Source organism: Arvicanthis niloticus, chromosome 26 (assembly GCF_011762505.2).
Source record: "Arvicanthis niloticus isolate mArvNil1 chromosome 26, mArvNil1.pat.X, whole genome shotgun sequence".
NCBI classification, from domain to species: Eukaryota; Metazoa; Chordata; class Mammalia; order Rodentia; family Muridae; genus Arvicanthis; species Arvicanthis niloticus.
Window position 1 is genome coordinate 27,909,447 of NC_133434.1, and position 5,609 is coordinate 27,915,055.

General features: G+C 47.9%; 1 non-coding gene across 1 annotated transcript; it reads right to left on the reverse strand.

Annotated features, from left to right (window-relative positions):
• Positions 1-1,385: 1,385 nt before the first annotated feature.
• On the reverse strand, positions 1,386-1,595 carry LOC143439465 (small nucleolar RNA U3). The gene has a single exon (XR_013107687.1). It is a non-coding gene; the product is annotated as a small nucleolar RNA U3 (small nucleolar RNA).
• Between the last annotated feature and the right edge of the window lie 4,014 nt (positions 1,596-5,609).

Genomic DNA, 5,609 nt, shown 5'->3' on the forward strand with positions numbered 1-5,609 from the left:
TGAGGGGCTGGAGAGAAGACTCAAGGTTAAGAGCACTTGTGCTTCTCAGAGGACTGGAATTCAGTTTCCAGCTCACATCCCAGCTCACAGCCATCCATGATTCCAGTTTTAAGGGGATCTGATGCCCTTTTCTGGCCTCCAGAGTCACTGAATGCACCTAGTGCACAGATGTACACTCAGGCAAAACACACAAATTACTAAGACAACGACCATGACTTTCACCATCATCATCACCACCATCGTCATCATCTTCCTCTGAGGTCAGGTTTTGAGATAAAATGGGATGGAATCCCTTATCAGCTGTCTCCAGATCCCTTTCAAAGGGGCTCTAGTTCCCTCTCCTGGTACCTTGGGCCAGCTCCTTGGTTCTCCTCAATGTCTCCAAGTTGATCTGTGAACGTGCCACCCCTAGACCTGGGCAACAGGAGCACTTGTTGGGCTTTTTTGCTTCCCAGGGCCTGCTCTGCTCCTCCCACGGCCCCACCTTGACCCCCCTGGTTGAGATGTTCCTGGTCCAAGTGGTTATGCACCCCTGCTGGACTTGGGGTTCTAGAAACTCCTCTCCGACCAGACTGCTTTGCTGCTGTGTTTGGTCTGGGTCCTGGAGTACACAGGGCAGTTGTTTGTGTGTGGGCATACATATGAGACAGAGCTGGGAGTGAAGACAAAATGTGCCAGTGTTGGACTCTAAGGATCCAAACCCACGGGAAGCGCTCTCCCAGAAATACTCACGGAAGGAACTTGTTGCAATCGCATGAGGTTTATTATGGAATAACAGTGGCCGGTGCACCAGGGGCCCCTCCGCTCTCAGGCAAGAAGGTGCCACGAGGAAAGGCTGGTTTTTATACAAAGTTCACAAAGATAGTTAATTGCTTCTTGGACAATAAAAAGAGATTTCAAACATTTGTTCTCAAGCTTGATTTCCTTCCCAGTCTCCGTCCCTATTTACATCTGTATCTAACTCCCAGTTTACATCTGTATCTGGCTCGGGGAGAATTCCTTTAAGTGACTGTTTATCCAGGTGTTTTATTGCCTCTATCTTGGGTCCTTTGTTCTTTTGAAATGTTTGTTCAAGTCCCTGGGATGCACCCCAGGGACAGCTAACACTTGAGTGTAAATTGAAACTTCAAACCTAAGAATCTTTCATGCTGAGACCTAAAATTCCATTTTAGTAATTTATTCTCACACCCAGAGCACCCATAGGGAGCACTCATAGTTGAGGACTCTTCCAAGTTGCCACATTCAGACGTGGAACTTTGGGGAGTGTAACACTTCTCAGTCTAGACCTGGCACTGTATCCCAAAGTTGTATTTGCTGAGGTCAGAGTACAGGACGTTATTTTCTTTTTTTTTTTTTCTTTTCTTTCTTTCTTTTTTCTTTTTTTTTCAGACTGCGTTCCCGCCCTCTCACCCTCCTGAAGGAGAGAAGAACGATCATCAATGGCAAGAGGCAGCTGCACTGAAGCAGCACCTAGAGCCAGCTTCACGCTCAGGAGGGGACGCTACATCTCGTCCTCGTGGTTTCGGGTGCTCTACACAGTCAGAGAAACTTCTCTAGTAACGAACTATAGAAATGATCCCTGAAAGTATAGTCTTAGGATGTTATTTTCATTCTGCTATGTTGACGTAACTTTTAAATATTAGAATATATGCTATATGGTTGTTTGTACTCTTTCCCTGTCTATGCTAAAGGTGGTCTGAGCTGGGGCAGGCCTAACGTTCTGATATGGGATCTGATAGAAGTCTCCATGGTCCCTTGTCACTCCAGATCCCCGTGCTTTCCTAACACTTGGTGTCTTGCCACTTTGTCCTGGTTCTCAAGATGGCAGTGGGATCCCAAATGGAAACCAGACCCAAAGGATCAGGCTGGAGTTCAGGCTAACCCTTAGCTATTGTCTGACTGGAGATGTAGTAAGCTATGGAAGTGGAGGGCTGGTTTCTTCTTCAAGCTGAAGACCTGTACTAGCTTATTCCACAAGCTCGGGGTCTACAGATGCCACAGGGAGGTGATGGCAATTGGAGTCCTATTGAGATAAAATATCCAGGGGACCAGAACAGAAGACAAGAATGTGTGAAGCCTCTGAAATGCATGGTAGAGTAAGACAGAGGGCTCTGGCTCTGATCTGTAAAGGACTGCATGACCCCGTACATGTCCTGGGCTGGCCATGGACATTGGGAGAGTTCATACGCTGGGGTTGCTACTGCAGGATTTTTTTTGCTTGGTGTCCTGTTCTTTTCTGGACTCGCTGCAGGGTGGGAGTCTGCTGGCATTCTGAGTGATGAGACCAGACCTTCTGAAGTAAGGCATAGCAGAATAAATTTGAGTTGGCATACCTTGCCAACATGCCAGCTCTTCCCATCCTGGCTTCCCTCTCCCTCACCAGAGCTCTCAAGGATCACCAGGCCAGACCTCACTGAGGTTTGCCCAGCCACTGAGTATAGTGATCCCTCTATGTTGCTGTCCAGTAGTGGTAAATAGGCTTTGGGCTCTGGTGGCAAAGACACCACCAGGATGGACACAGATGCATAGAGGGCATTTTAGGTAGGACACAGAGCTGGCCCTGAGGACAGAGAGTGACTGAGGCAGGGCTGTTAGATGAGTGGGAGAAGGACACTCAGGAGAGACCCTTCCTGAGGTGATGACATTTGAACAGAGAGAGGCCTCAAGGCCCCAAGGAAGGAAAAAAGCCACACATACTGGGTAAAGGTCCCGTGGCACAGACCAGAATGCAGTGAGTGAGGGCCTGGGGGAGGGGAAGGCCAACAGTAGACTGGGCTCAGACCCCACAGGGCCTTGTTGTCTGTGGGGAGGATTTTACACTTCACTGATGTCAGTGGAATGTTGTTAAAGGCCTTGAAGTTGAATGGTGACTGACATAGGAGAGCAGACACTGGGATAGATGCACAGAGGACAGCCCAAGGGAGGTACCAGCTGTGTGGACCAGGCGTTCCCAGTGTGTGTTGTAGAAACTTAAAATTAATAAAAAGCTCTGATTTTGGTTTTAAACTCAAACATTAAGCTCCCCCAGGGACATATCCCGGGAAGAGCACATTCCAAAGACTCAAACAGACATTCCAGGAAGAAAGACCCAAGATAGGAGTTTATTAGTCCTTAACACAGTAAAACCTGGGGAAATAGAAGCTACTTAAGCTGACCTTCTTTGTTAGGTGCAAATTTGGGTGACTTAGCAACCGGGCAAGGGAATGGAAACTAAGCTTGGGAACAGCTGTTAAAGTCAGCCCTTGTAGTTATTGATTAAGAGGTAAAACTGCCTTTATGAGCCCTGTGAATATAGTATAAAGACTGCTCCCAACTCTAATTCGGGGCTCTTTTGTCTGAATACAAGGGAGCCCTGTGCACCAGTATCAATAAACGTCATGCAATTGCAGCAAGTCCTGTCCGTGTGTATTTCTGGGGGAGTGTGTTCCTTGGTTTTGTGTACACACACACACACACACACACACACACACACACATACTGACATGCTTATTTTTCGTTTATTGCTCTCTACCTCAATTCCAGGCAGGGATTCTACCAGTGAGCAACCATCCCAGCCCTCCAACTTAATGTTAGATTCCCTTCAATGATAAATGTAGGCCACTGCCCTAGTTAGCATTGTCTTGACTCAGTGTAGAATCAACTGAAACAAGAGTCTCAATTCAGTCTCTGTTTTTATCAGGCTGGTCTGTGGACGTGTCTCTGAGGACTGTCTGCATTATTAAGTGATCTAAGAGGGCCCAGGCCACTTCGGGCAGCACCGTGCCTAGGTGGGTGGTAAGATGGTACATGCTACACAGGGTGCCTGCAGGTGTCTGGAAATGCAGTCACATGCTCTGTCAGTTATAGGAGTGTAGGCTCGCTGCCAGATCTCCTCACTGAATGCTCCAGCCATGCAGCACATCATCTGTATACCATAGATTTGCTTTATGTGTCATTTTGGGGCTCTGTATTTCAGTTATGATCCATTTTCACCATAGTCCTCCATTTTATTTTATGCACTTAGGAAAACTATTCTGATAAAAGGAGCCCACTGGTTCTGGACACTCCCCCCTCCACACATACCCCTGGAGTTGCCAGCAATTATATGGAAACCATGTATGTATTGTGATCAAATCCTGGCTGCACTTTGCAAGGTAAGCTGTCGTCGGGATTAACTGATGGCTGACGTGTGGAGTGGGAGAAAGGAAGAGTGCGGTCCCTGAGTCTTTGACCTGAGCACGTGGATAGGAATTCTATTCGAGGCATTGGTTAAGTATAAAGTGAGGAATGATTATTGCTCTGGAAAAAAAGCATTGCTGTAAAGCACCTGACAGGAAGTAGATACCTGTAACCAATAACTAGTCCCATGTCACACAGCAAGGTGCAGCCCTGGGAACCGAGGCCAGGTTCAACCGATGACAGAATTGTATGAATCTAGGCTCTGGGAAGGGACTGAGGCTGGAGAGTTGCATTCTGTAAGCATTGGTCTATACACAGTGCTGGAAGCCATAGGACTGCGTGTAGGAAATATAGCCGCACCCATGTGTAGCTAAAGAAACTGGCTTAGAACAGCAGAGCACAGCCTCTGGGCACTGGCCAGCAGGGATCCTACTGCCTTCACCAGGCTGGAAGTCTCCAATGTGGCAGGGCAGATCTCTCCCCTAGAGACATTGCCAAGAGGAGGTATACGGAATCAAGCCTGTAAACTGACTGGCCCAGAAAGAAGCTGATGTGCGAGGCCCCTCCCCTGCTGGCAAGGAGAATGGTCAGACCTCTGCATGCCTCCAGGGCCTGGGCCATCTCACTTCAGCAGAGAGCTGACCTGCTCAGCCACAGCACACTCCGGGCAGCGATCATTCTAGGAAGGTGGTAATTTACCTGCAGAGCCAGAAATGTTCTCATATACGGTGCTCACACTGGCACGAAACCTCAAACACTATTTACCAGAAACACAAGGGTGCCTGGTAATTTTGTCTCAGACACTGATGACGGCAAGAACGGTTGTGACCCACCTGACTGACTGGGCCTCAGTTTCCTTATCCGTTAACCAAACAGGTTCGATGAGCTATGAACATCCCCGCGGCTCCAAAATGAACGTTTGCCTGCCCCTGAACTTGCTTCATCGTGTGCAGATGCCTAGTGATCCCTGGGGAGGATCTCAGACAAGGAGCTTAGGAGTCATTGAGATGTCTCAGGAGGGAAAGGTGCCTGCCACCAAGCTTGATGATCTGAGTTCAATCCCCGGGATCCACATTGCAAGGAGAGAACCAACTCCATTAACTTGTTCTCTGACCTCTACACACCTGCTATGGTGTGTGCCTCTCATTGTGACAATAAATAACTGGATAAATGTAATAGGACACAATTTGTTTTTAAAGGAGTGGAGAGTTCCAGACAGGGGTATTAGGATTCCTGTTACCAACTGGCTGCTCTGCAGCAAAGCTTGCCTGTATTTTGAGACCGCCCCTCAACAGAGGGGGAAGCTTCCAGAAGTCACTGCAGTGACAAATCTAATGATTATACACTGCAACAGAAAGGCCCAGCAGATCCTTTACTGTGATCGTCGTAAATGTATTTCACACCTATTTGTGTCACAGCCGTCACAGGCATTTGGATGGATGTAAAGTATA